The 13,979-nt window shown below is 44.7% G+C and overlaps 1 protein-coding gene across 4 annotated transcripts in view; it reads left to right on the plus strand.

The window, feature by feature from the left end:
• The first annotated feature begins 227 nt into the window (after window positions 1–227).
• The window catches only part of LOC112231300 (spectrin beta chain, non-erythrocytic 1-like), a 104,538-nt gene continuing 90,786 nt past the window's right edge, over window positions 228–13,979 (plus strand). For 2 of the 4 annotated variants that reach the window (XM_042311405.1, XM_042311406.1), the window contains exon 1: window positions 230–568. The gene's annotated coding sequence lies outside the window, so the exon portion shown is untranslated. Of the gene's footprint in view, window positions 569–13,979 lie in introns of all 4 variants that reach the window. The other 2 variants (XM_042311409.1, XM_042311410.1) reach the window with 2 other exon arrangements.

Below are 13,979 nucleotides of genomic sequence, written 5' to 3' on the forward strand. Positions count from 1 at the left end.
TGGTATTATGAACCAGTGATAGCACCAGGGACAGCTCCACTGACAAGGAATCCACCGCACGCGCAACCGCTGCTATTGTGTGGAGCCTTTGAGAGTGTCTATACAGTATTTGAATGTGATTGACTGAGAAGGCTCAGCCCCCCACCCTCCCCCTCCCCATCATTCATTATTTTCTTTCTCCCTGTTGAACGAACTGGAGTAGTGGACGACCGTCGGAGGTTTGTTAGGAGGAATAGGAAGCTAAGGACATCTCTCTGATGCTGATTTATACATTATTTTTTATATCCTTTGTACCAACATTGCATTACCTTTATTATGTCAGGTGCTAAGGCTGCTTATGTTTCGTAACACGCTGTGCTGCACAATCAGCGTGAACAGCTCTTATTCAAGGATGCGGATTTAACAAAAATGCGCTGTCAACTGGGATTTTAAACCTTTATCATTAACATTGAATTAAGTCACTAATGCCAGTAACCAGAGACTATATGTATGTTAGTGTTATATGTTATCAGTGACGCGGTAAAAATATAGTGAGTCTCCCACTAACGAAGATAAACAACGAGAACGGGTAAGCGTGATTATTTTTCCTCCAACAACACCACCTCCACCAACCAGCTAACGTTAGCTAGCTAGCAGACATGGGCAAATCCTAATGTTCAGGTAAAGACGTTATTGGGATGCCCTTTTTAAAATGGCACATTATTTTCAAATATATTATCCAAACAGTAATAAAACATTGGCTCTCAAATTGAATAGCTAACAAGGTATCTTCTATTGGCCACCTCGCCATGCTGTGTGTTGACTGGCTTTGTTTGAGTCGGTGTTTGCCAGTTAGCTTGATGACTAGCCAGCTCCTCTTGTCCTCTCTGGATCGAGGCTGCCTGTGTGTCACTATCTGATGTCCCGCTGAACATGACATTAGCCAACGTAACTGTCTCGCTCTCAATAAATGTTTCGTTCATACCTGACCCTCAAATTCATACACGGTGCTTATATTAAACGTTTTCATTAAATGTTAGTACACCTTAGTAAATATTCTGCTGGACGAGCTTCATAGGAGTTTTGAAATGTCATTCGTAGTTATGGATAACCCTGGCTTTTGCGCTGTCTCATGTGGACAAACAAACAACACCATAATTATTCTCTGGGCCACCCAGGTATCTGCTGCTGGCTCACTATTGCACTGTTATTTGCCTGTGGATATAATAAACTATAAACAATTTAATTATTTGCAAGATAGCTGGCCTGCATGCTTGTTAAGTCTATATATATGCTGAACAAAAATATAAACGCAACGATTTTCCCGAGTTTCAGTTCATTTAAGGAAATTAGTCGATTGAGTTAAATTCATTATGCCCTAAACTATGGATTTCACATGACTGAGCAGGGGAGCCAGGCCCAGCCAATCAGAATGAGTTTTTCCCCACAAAAGGTTTTTATTACAGACAGAAATACTGCTCAGCACCCCCCCAGATGACCCTGCAGGTCAAGAAGCTGGATGTGGGGGTCCTGGGCTGGCGTGATTACATGTGGTCTGTGGTTGTGAGGCCGGTTAGACGTACTGCCAAATTCTCTAAAACGACGTTGGAGGCGGCTTATGGTAGAGAAATGAACATTCAATTCCCTGGCAATATCTCTGGTGGACATTCCTGCAGTCAGAATGCCAATTGCACACTCCTTCAAAACTTGAGAAATCTTTTTTACTGCACATTTTAGTGGCCTTTTATTGTCCCCAGTACAAGGTGCACCTGTGTAATGACTGTGCTGTTTAATCAGCTTCTTGATATGCCACACTTATCGAGTGGATGGATTATCTTGGCAAAAGATAAATGCTTACTAACAGATGTAAGAAAATTTGTGCACAGAATTCGAGTGAAATAAGCCTTTGGTGCATATGGAACATTTCTGGGATCTTTTATTTCAGTCCAATAAACATGGGACCAACACTTTACAAGTTGCTTTTATATTTTTGTTCAATGTATAATGCTTAAGTGGTTTATTGATGTCCACCTCCTTCCTTCAAGTAATTTTTCCTGGACAGAACCTTTGTTTCCTGTATGAAGAGCATCAGTTTAGAGGCATGCAGTAGCGTAAATAAGATAATGTTATGAAAACACCACATTTATGATTTAGTAGGAAACTAAACCAGTGTTTTGTCAGCTAAATTCTAGTCACCATTTGAGGTATGATAATGACTGTTTGACCACCTACGGTGAACCTTTATGGACCAACAGCAAAAACCACCTTATAGCAAAGCTATCCTGTATCTTTCAGAAGCATACCTTTGGGGTCCCAAGCGTAGACAGACCAACTATTTTCTACTCTAACAGTTTTATGAGTACAGTATTGTGTAATCTAGATGGATGAAGCTCAGCCGTTGGTGTTTGGCTTGTTCAAGATTTGTGAAATGAAATATTTACGTGGTGCATCACTGAGCCTAATTGCCAATGTTTCTTATTTTTGATTGCATGTTTGAATTTATGACTAGCTTGAAGGTAGGCTATTAGTCATGCTGTTGTTAACCTGTTTATTCTATACATTTATATGCTTTTGTTGAGAGAGCTAGTGACTACTTCAGATCTGTTCATAGGCTATTGGGTGTCCTCCAGTTGTTGCCTACCTAGGGTGGATGAGGAATGGATGGATGGTTGGAAATCACTAGCTGTGTGCCCCCCATAGTGCTGATGCTCAAAATCCCTCCTATACAAGCTTGTTTCAACTCCTGCCACTCACAGGATCATTGTGCTGCAGTCAACCAAATTTTCCAAATGTTATTGTCCTTATCAGATGTGCAGGGTCATCACTCGTCATTAGTTAACACAGCCAGAAAATCATAAATCCTAGCTGTTTCTCTCATTAAAATCAGATTTTATGTATTTGAACGATGTGGCCACTTTGTGGGTTAACTAGTGGGAACCATTACTCATTTTAAACATAAAGTACAGACTTCAGTCTGCAATTGAGATAAAAGGCAAATAGCCTACAGTTTTCCCCTTTCTGTTTCGGCCTATTCTTTGGTTTTAGAATTTGGTGGTTGAATCAACTCAAGCACCTCTTGTTATTTGAGTGTTGCTCTCAGCCTCTTAAGCAGGATTCATTATAATCTGCTCAATGAAGATTGTTGTTCTGACATCATCTCAAGTTGTTTGTTTTTTTCCAAGATTGAATATGGATGTACCAATGTGTGGTCAATAGTCCACAATCACAGCAAATTTAAACACATTGAAGAGGCTAAGAGATGGAAAAAACATGAATACCTGCAGGCGTAGACTACTTGAGGACAGAGTGATGTCCTTCTGGTTGGGGTTTTGTATTGAGTCATTGGTTCACTGGGCTTTCCATAATGCTTCAATAAATTGTCTTTTATAATTACTCGACACTACTCTACACTACTCATCTCTAGTTGTCTACTCTAGATGATGCTCATTGACTAGAGGGATTCATTTTAAAGACCCTTGCTATCTACTGGAGCCTCTTGGGTGTTTCATGTCATAGAGAAGCCTATGCTTGGTCTCATTATAAGCTGTGAAATCCTTCTGTCTTTAATAAGTAGTGCTGAAACACAATTTCTATTGAAGACTGCTACTGTAGGGGAGGTAGCAGTGGTGGGCTGTTATTATATAGACTCATTAGTGTTTAAGGATGGGATTATTTTAGGTTTAGGCCTAAGCATTTCATAGATGGGTTGCCTCAAGTTAGATTACATTGTACTGTGTCGTTCTGCAACGTGTCTCTTGTATTGAGCTTGGCTGTAGTGGGAAATGCGGTCCTCTAACAATTTGCTTTGTTTTTTAGATGGTGGTATAAGTTTGTCTCCCACATCATCCGTCCAGTTATCCAAAGCAGGCAGGAGTTTTGCCACTCTGGATAGAGTGGGTGAGCGACGGGGGTTGGAATATTTTGCAAGTTGTGGACACATCCTTGGGCCTTGTGATTCCTTCTTTTTTCCTCTGGAGTCCATGCTTTACTTGAGCCATCTCAAGTAAAGAAGCAACAATGTCCAGCCGATAGGGTGCACATTGCCTTAAATGGAGAAGGGCCTGAGGTTCAGAGCTGGTACATGGTGTATCCAGAGCTCAGGCTGATGATTGACTGTAGGGAAATCTGATGAATGAACCCATATTAGAATCTGTGAGGTTCTCAGTGACTGTGATTAGGATAAAGGTCTGTTACCCAAGTGGAGAGCCAACCCTGACCCTGACCTTCCCTATAAGTCTCATGACCCGGGCCCTGTGGTATTTGTGTTGAAGGTCACAAGACTGTGAAGGAGTGCTTTAGACAACATCCCATGGCCAGATCTGCCAGATTGGCTAAATTACTAATTCAAACACAGTACAATAAGGGAGGGTGATAGAGAGGATGAGAGTAGTGAGCTCACTGGTTTAAAGACCATAGCTTCTCTCAAAGTGACAGTTCATATGGGGCCATATAACAGATGTCTATTAAAGAGCGGGGGTGCTTTCAAGGTTTGTAATTGCATTGCGGTGGGTCAGGCCACAAAGAAATTGGCACTGATTGGCCTATATGAACAATCCTGAAGTCAAGATCAGACAAATAACTTCACACTAAACTTGACTCCTGTATTGGAATGTAGCCTAAATGCCCAACTCCTGGCCAGTCACTATATAATTAGCCTATTGCACAGTCATGTCATTTCTGTTACCCAGTGTAGAGCAATGAAAGATAGCTTCAGTTCGGGCTGGGCGATAAATTCCAGTTAATAGACTTTGATATATGTTTTCACACGATATTCCAAATGCCTGTATCGCAAGAAACAAGGTTTTGCTATTTATCGTTTTTATGAGTGTTTGTCCGCTTGGTCTCGTGTTGTATTTTTTGTATTGTCTCTTTCGGTGCTGTGTGCACCTCCCCATTTACACCAGAGATCTGTATATAAGGAAGAGATGCATCTCCGACCTAACAATGGGAGCAGTTGTCCCAAAGCCTGGAAGGCAGGCGACAAGCTTAGGTCCAAAATAAGCCCGTAGAAGCGCATTGGGCTTATTTGGGACAGATTTTAGCGAGTGATATCTAGGGTTTACACACACCAAGCCCCTCCCCCTGCCTCTCACACCAACACAGCTGAGAGTTCACATTTTCCTCTCTGACAAGTGGTCTCACCTCGCTATTTAAATTTGAGGTTTGGTCAAACAGCATGGGTCATATGGACACTGAAACACAGAGATATTATTTTATTGTAAAAGAGGACAAGTTACCTTTTCTAACTCTGCCCTTTTAGTGTCTCAACTACTCAGATTCCACACAGAACAGACACTACTAAAACGGGAGTATGAATGAACATTGATTCTGGAAAATGAATGCTCAGTTTGTCGCACGGGGCATTGGGGTACCGCTAGCATCATTTTATTCAAAGACTGTTATACTAGCTGTCTAGTCTGTGTTTTATAAATATCCAATAAACATAAAACACAATTATTATACAACTCATTCTCATTTCGAGAAACAAGGTAGGCCACTTGATTTCAACATCTGAACAAAGTGGACAGGCTAACATGCTTTTCAAACCGTTGGAGACCGACAGAGAGGTAATAACAATTCAACTGTTCAACCTTGTTAGCTAGTACATAGATCCAAGTTGGCTAAACTTGAAATATAAAGATTAGCTGGCTAATCACTAGTACCTGGGCTTGAGAGATTGTTGATGAGACCTGTGTTCATTTTCTATAGCCTAATGCCTGTTACAAGAAGTTAGTCATTATTAGTGAATGTGCATTATGCATGGTTCTAGTTACATTTGTAACAAAAAATGGCATTTAATAGACTTGAAAGCCAGATCAGTGACTATTGCAACAAAAAAAACCAGGTTCAACTATTTTGATAAAATCATTTAATTATTAGTGGGTCTTATGGTTCGAATCCAGGCTGTATCACAACCTAATTATTGTTCATGTATTTAACCCTCTGTTTCCCCCATGGCGTTGTGCGGGATTGTTTTATGTCATGTTCGGTAATGTTGGTGACTGGTTATTTCGACTGGTGCTATTTCTTGCCTGCGGGTAAAAGTTGATGTTCGTGTGTTTGTGTTTGTGTGTTTGTGTTTGTGTGTTTGTGTTTGTGTGTTTGTGTTTGTGTGTTTGTGTGTTTGTGTTTGTGTGTTTGTGTGTTTGTGTTTGTGTGTTTGTGTTTGTGTTTGTGTTTGTGTTTGTGTGTTTGTGTTTGGGCAAGTGTATTGTTTTACCTTGCACCATTCATTATTCTGAGTGAAGTTACGTTGCTCCCTATTCTCTGCTCTCCTGCACCTGACTGCATACACCAGTTACACCCATCACTCTGACAAATGTCAAATATATTTAGATTTGTTTAACCATTTTTTTGGTTACTATTTGATGCCATATGTGTTAGTTCATAGTTTTGATCTTCCCTGTTATTCTACAGTGTAGAAAATAGTACAAATCAAGAAAAACCTTTGAATGAGTAGGTGTGTCCAAACTTTTGACTGGTACTGTATATTGTGAATCGCCCATAAGTTAGAAAACAAATGCAGATTTGATTTTTAGGTCATATCGCCCAGTCCTACTGTAGCTACAGTTATTGCTTGTCCGATGTGGAGAAATGAGCGATTTTCATGAGTATCCAGGTCCGTCCTCTACAATATTGATCTGCTCCGTTCTCTGGGCATTTCATACATTTCAGTTGACATTCTGTGGCTGTAGCCGTCATGGTCTTGCAACTTTTTGCTAAAAGGTGTTCCATTTGAATCACAAATGGGAAAATAGGCCTGATGAGTGAGTCTCCGGTGAGTCATGGTCACATTACATGACATGTATAGGAACTGTCGTTTGTGTGGCTATGTCTGAGTCTCTGTTCTAGTGTATTGAGCTTTAGTACATTGTTCCTGTAGAGGAGGTGGGTGTTCTATATAGAAGAAGGTACGTGTGTGTGTGTTCCACGGGTGAACACATGACATGGGTGAGCAGCAATGCCATGATCACTGTCGTTGGATGAGTCAATCAATCTGGCTAATGAGAGAGGGTTTTGAATGGCCACTGAGATTTGATGGATAGATGAGTTTGGGTGTTAGAGGTGCTGAAGTGATTGAGTTGAATATGAGAGTATGTCATGGAGAGTGTGATCTCTGACGTGTGTGTGTGTATGTGCGGTGGACACCGTGTTGTTGAGCAGGCTGCGGGGGGGGATGTAAGCGCTGGGCGCTGGAGTGTTTGATGAATGTGATGTTACAGGTTGACAATAGGTCGCCGCTACCCTTTTCAACAGAGCATTCAGGCCTGGATCAGACTCTCTGTGATGGCCCTGTGATACATGTGTGTCTCTGGCCGCCTCATTTCTGCAAACAGGAAAGGCGCAAGCTTCTGGCCCCTGTCTCTGCTGACTCCTCCATTGTGTGGGGCCACTGTGGCGGAATAGGCTTTGTGGTAGGCTTTTTGGGGATCTCACCCCCATCTCTGTCCTACCCCATCTGAGCCTGACTGACAGGAGGACATGGAGCCAGAGAGGGGTTACCCCCCCAGGAGAGGAGAGGCCATTAGCTGATGTGAAGTGTGTAGAGGGGGGGTTTGCTGCAGTGATTAACATTCCTGTTTATTAGCATATAGTCATAGAGAAATTCTATCATCCAGTGCTGTGGGGGGTTGGTCTGGGCGGCCATGCAGCTCCTGGACTGGTAGAACAAAACGATTTGATCAGCAGTGTGTGTGTTATTAAAGGCGTCCGCCTGCTTCCCATCCTAAAACGTTCAGAACAGTTCATTTTGTGACATTTTTGTAATTTTGGGTTTTCGGCAAAAAAAAGCCACATTTCGGTAGCCGAATTCTTCGCCCCGTCATCATTGGTTAACCTAGGGATTCTTCAATTAAGTGTTTGTCATTAAACTATTGACGTGTTTTCATGCACATTTTTCCACATGAGAAATACGGCACCAAACATCTTTGTTTGATGTAAAATTGCGTGACTAAGATCTCTGCAAAAATGTTTCGAGTTATCTTCGATTCATTCTGACTATCTTGAGGAAGTGGTGACGGCGTCTCAAGATGGACAAACAGTACTATACAAGTGAAGGTCTTTTAAGGGAGTATGCGAATACACGCATTCTGTTCGCCCAGCCGAGTTCGGCTAGGCGCCAGCCAAACCGAAGCACGCGAAAGGCTTAAGACTCCTTGTATTCTCTCTGCCTGTCTTGAAAAAGGAGCTAAAGAATTGTTGTGTTGGGGCTTCTAGTTCCTGTCTGTCTTGGTGAGGGAGTGTGGCTCCATCCCCCTGGCGTAGGGTTGCCTGCGTGCCCGTCTGGCATGTTGTGCACTGGGCTAATTACCTCCAGGCGATTGTGCTGGGCTCCATTTCTCCCTCTCCCTGATTATCTGGGAAAACAGACCAGCTAAGGAGGAAAGCAGATCAGGGAGGGGAGAAGGGAAGGGGGGAGAGTAGTGATTGAGAGAAAGAGAGGTGGCGGTGATGCTGCTTTCTCTGTCCTGCTTTACCTCGGAGCTCGCAACATTCTCCTGAAAGTGATGCCCTCTCCTCTCCTGGTGTTTGGCTGGTCAGAGGCTAGGCGGGCCTCTCAACGCAGCACAACTCAGAACCCCAGAGGCATTTCTGAATGCCTTGTTTTCATGCTTGACATTAGTAAAGAGCTATTCTTCTGAACCATCACACAGACATGCCCCCCTTACATTATGTTTGTGTTGTATGTGTTGCGTGTTTGACAGGGGGATGGGCAGGAGCTTCACAGTTTTTGTTGCCACCAAACACACCGGCCTTCCTCCAATTCTAGAAAGAATAGCCAGTTTCCTTGTAACTGTTACGCCTAAAGCTGGGTTTTTATATTGGGGATTATGTTGTGGGCAGCAGAGCAGGATGAGCGCTTTGGGAGTGTTCCTCCCTCTCCTGTCTCAAATTATTCATTCATTCATTCTGCTCAACATAGCAGGAAGAGACTACTGCTCTCATGTTCCAGTGCTGCTGTGTCACTACACTAGCAATTCTATCTCCAAGACTGTAGCCTACTTTATTACAGATGTATTGCCCCTTTATAATACCCTTATTGATAAAGGATGTCTAAGAGCCATTATTGTATAATTTACATCTTTCAGAGTCCCATCACAAAAGGATATCCTGTTTTTCATGGTGTAGGAGAGCTCTATAGGGCTCAGTGTCTTAGCCCTCCACCATTTTAGCCCCCCATTCCAGCTGTGACATCTTGTTTGTGTGATTATGACCACTACACTGTGTGTGTGTTTGTTTTCCCTCTGATGGCTCTGTTAAAAGGCTCACAAGGTGATTATCCTGGTCATATTGTAGCAAAAACTCCACCACAAAACAATCTTTTTGTTTCTGTTTCATTAGTCCATTGTTTATATATTCCCAACATGTTTTTCATGTCAGCTATCAAGTTTTCAAGATATATAACTTTCATAATACAGTCGGTACGATGCATTTTGCATCATATAATGCTATGTTTTTCATCATATGATGCAAAATGCATCTTACCGGCTGTATTTCTGTCTTTTGAAAGTTATATATCCTAACTTGATTGCTCACATGCAAAACATTTTGGGACCATATCAACAATGGACTAATGAAACAAAAAAAGATAGTTTTGGGGTGAAATGTTCCTTTAATTAAGGACAACCATGACAAATTTAGTAAATGATCCATTATGTGGATTTAGAGGTCAAAGGTTTGTCCCATAAATCCACTGCAGCGGCTCGGCAGACGTAAACATGCTCAGGCACCATAATGGCTATCAACACGAGGCAGGCGCTCAATGAAGGGGAGGAGGAGAAGAGAGGAGGGGGCCCGGTTGGAGGGCTAGGGGAGAGGATGGGGCACGGAATAGGGCTAGGGAAGAGGAGGGGACCCGGGGGAGGGCTAGGGAAGAGGAGGGGCCCGGGGGAGGGCTAGGGAAGAGGAGGGGACCCGGGGAGGGCTAGGGGGTAGGGCTAGGGAAGAGGAGGGGGCCCGGGGAGGGCTAGGGGAGAGGATGGGGCACGGAATAGGGCTAGGGAAGAGGAGGGGGCCCGGGGTAGGGCTAGGGGAGAGGATGGGGCACGGAATAGGGCTAGGGAAGAGGAGGGGGCCCGGGGTAGGGCTAGGGAAGAGGAGGGGGCCCGGGGGAGGGGTAGGGCTAGGGAAGAGGAGGGGGCCCGGGGAGGGCTAGGGAAGAGGAGGGGCCCGGGGAGGGCTAGGGAAGAGGAGGGGGCCCGGGGGATGGCTAGGGAGAGGAGGTGGCCCGGGGAGGGCTAGGGAAGAGGAGGGGGCCCGGGGGAGGGCTAGGGGGTAGGGCTATTGAAAGGAGAGGGGGGCCAGGGAATGGGGGGAGGCATAAAGCTGATCTGATCACAACAGAGAGAAGCTTATACATTAGCTGTAGAACGACATACATTAAGGGTGATTAGAGAGGTCTTGTTGTCTCATTAAGGGTGGTCACGGTCTCATTAAGGTTGATTAGAGAGGTGTTGGTGTGTTGGTGGCGTGTGACTCGGATTATTTGTGTGATGGGAATGAATATGACTGTAAAGTAGAGGGTATTTCTGGGTATGTAGTTAGTGTATTAGCTGTGGGCTCTCCACAGTCTGGCTAGTGTGTGTGGAGCAGACTGTCCTAACAAAGCCCTGTCATCTCATCCCCAGCAGGCAGGCAGACACTCCCCCTGGGTCCTGTGTTTGGCCCTCCCTCCCCAGCTCTAAGCCCGATTGATTTATGTCCCCTCCAATTCATCACCTTATCAGTGACCAGGGGAATATTGTAATTAACCATTAAATAGCAGAGAAGGCCATTTAAACTGTTGTTTTTTACATTTATGAATTGGGTTTATCTGAGGCACGGTCTGTTGATATGATTAGTGTATTGACGCAGGATGTGTTTTGGGGGATAGTGGTGGTGACAGCTCGGTATCATGGTGAAAAATAGCAGAATGGAATGTCTTTTTGCCTGATGAACTTTTGGGATGCTGTTTAGAGGTTGTGAGCCGGTGTGCGACGCTGTGTCGGAGGAGGCTGTGTTCTGAGGTTGTATCTATTCTAGGGAGGCTGGCTATGTCAGAGCCTGTGTCAGACGGAGGCTGTGTGTCGTAGCCTACGTCATAGCCTGTGTTGTAGGATGTGTGATGTATGTATTGTAGGCTGTGTCCTGTATGGGAGTCAGTGTCATAGTGGGTCAGGGGATTGTGTGTCTGGATTAGGGGTGATTAGTAAAGACACTGAGCCCCAACTCCTCCTAGCCACAATGGGGATTACTACCCCAGTCCCTTAGTCCCCTCTCCTTCCCCCTAGTCCCCTCTCCTTGCCCCTAGTCCGCTCTCCTTGCCCCTACTCCCCTAGTCCCCTCTCCTTCCCCTACTCTCCTAGTTCCCTCTACTTCCCCTACTCCCCAGTCCCCTCTCCTTCCCCTTCTCCCCCTAGTCCCCTCTCCTTTCCCTACTCTCCTAGTCCCCTCTCCTTCCCCTACTCTCCTAGTCCCCTCTCCTTCCCCTACTGCCTCAGTCCCCTCTCCTTCCCCTACTCTCCTAGTCCCCTCTCCTTCCCCTACTCTCCTAGTCCCCTCTCCTTCCCCTACTCTCCTAGTCCCCTCCTTCCCCTACTGCCTCAGTCCCTCTCCCTCCCCTAATCTCCTAGTCCCCTCTCCTTCCCCCTAGTCCCCTCCCCTTCTCCCCTAGTCCCCTCCCCTTCTCCCCTAGTCCCCTACTGCCCCTAGTCCCCTCTCCTTCCCCTACTCTCCTAGTCCCCTCTCCTTCCCCTACTCTCCTAGTCCCCTCTCCTTCCCCTACTCTCCTAGTCCCCTCTCCTTCCCCTACTGCCTCAGTCCCCTCTCCTTCCCCTACTCCCCCAGTCCCCTCTCTCTCCCCTACTCTCCTAGTCCCCTCTCCTTCCCCCTAGTCCCCTCCCCTTCTCCCCTAGTCCCCTACCCTTCTCCCCTAGTCCCCTACTGCCCCTAGTCCCCTCTCCTTCCCCTACTCTCCTAGTCCCCTCTCCTTCCCCTACTGCTCCTAGTCCCCTCTCCTTCCCCTACTCTCCTAGTTCCCTCTCCTTCCCCCTACTCCCCTAGTCCCCTACTGCCCCAGTCCCCTCTCCTTCTCCTCCTCAAATCCCCCCCAAAATGATTGGTCACATACACATGGTTAGCAGATGTTAATGCAAGTGTAGCGAAGTGCTTGTGCTTCTAATTCCAACCATGCAGTAATATCTAACACGTAATCTAACAAATTTACATCAACTACCTTATACACACACAAGTGTAAAGGAATGAATAAGAATATGTACATATAAATATATGGATGAGTGATGGCCGAACGGCATAGGCAAGATGCAGTAGATGGTATAGAGTACAGTATATACATATGAGATGAGTAATGTAGGGTATGTAAACATTATATAAAGTGGCATTGTTTAAAGTGAATAGTGATATATTTATTACATACAATTTTTTATTATTAAAGTAGCTAGAGATTTGAGTCAGTATGTTGGCAGCAGCCACTCAATGTTAGTGATGGCTGTTTAACAGTCTGATGGCCTTGAGATAGAAGCTGTTTTTCAGTCTCTCGGTCCCTGCTTTGATGCACCTGTACTGACCTCGCCTTCTGGATGATAGCGGGGTGAACAGGCAGTGGCTGTTGTCCTTGATGATCTTTATGGCCTTCCTGTGACATCGGGTGGTGTAGATGTCCTGGAGGGCAGGTAGTTTGCCCCCAGCGATGCGTTGTGCAGACCTCACTACCCTCTGGAGAGCCTTGCGGTTGTGGACAGAGCAGTTGCCGTACCAGGCGGTGATACAGTCCAACCGGATGCTCTCGATTGTGCATCTGTAGAGGTTTGTGAGTGCTTTTGGCGACAAGCCAAATTTCTTCAGCCTCCTGAGGTTGAAGAGGCGCTGTTGCGCCTTCTTCACCACGCTGTCTGTGGGGGTGGACCATTTCAGTTTGTCCGTGATGTGTACGCAGAGGAACTTAAAACTTTCCACCTCCACTACTGTCCCGTCGATGTGGATAGGGGGGTGCTCCCTCTGCTGTTTCCTGAAGTCCACAAGCATCTCCTTTGTTTTGTTGACGTTGAGTGTGAGCTTATTTTCCTGACAACTACACTCTGAGGGCCCTCACCTCCTCCCTGTAGGCTGTCTCATCGCTGTTGGTAATCAAGCCTACCACTGTAGTGTCGTCTGCAAACTTGATGATTGAGTTGGAGGCAGGCGTGCATGGCACACCGTCGTGGGTGAACAGGGAGTACAGGAGAGGGCTGAGAAAGCACCCTTGTGGGGCCCCAGTGTTGAGGATAAGCAGGATGGAGATTAGAGGTCCACCGATTATGATTTTTCAACTCTGATACCGATTATTGGAGGACAAAAAAGGCTGATTTATTAGAGAGAGAAAAATATTTTATATATATATATCATACACACACACACATTTTTGTAATAATGACAATTGCAACAATACTGAATGAACAATGAACACTTTTATTTTAACTTAATATAATATATAAATACACACACACACTGTCACGTTCTGACCATCGTTCTTGTGTGTTTTCCTTGTTTTAGTGTTGGTCAGGACGTGAGCTGGGTGGGCATTCTATGTTGTGTGTCTGGTTTGTCTATTTCTATGTTTGGCCTGATATGGTTCTCAATCAGAGGCAGGTGTTAGTCATTGTCTCTGATTGGGAACCATATTTAGGTAGCCTGTTTTGTGTTGGGTTTTGTGGGTGATTGTTCCTGTCTTTGTGTTTGTGGCTCCAGATAGGACTGTTTCAGTTTTTTTTCCACATTTCTTGTTTTGTAGATTGTTGTATTTTCATCTTTATTAAAGATGTACAAAACTAACCACGCTGCATTTTGGTCTGCCTCTCTTTCACCAGAAGAAAACCGTTACACACACACAGCTCTGAAGTGACAATGATACTGAAGAGTTTGTTTAGGAGACAAATACTCTCAACTGTTTGAATAAAAATAGAGTTTTAAATGACCTGTGATTAATGTTGAAAACAAAAACTAATTTCTATATGCAGGAAATC

The sequence above is a fragment of the Oncorhynchus tshawytscha genome, linkage group LG33, assembly GCF_018296145.1.
Source record: "Oncorhynchus tshawytscha isolate Ot180627B linkage group LG33, Otsh_v2.0, whole genome shotgun sequence".
NCBI classification, from domain to species: domain Eukaryota; kingdom Metazoa; phylum Chordata; class Actinopteri; order Salmoniformes; family Salmonidae; genus Oncorhynchus; species Oncorhynchus tshawytscha.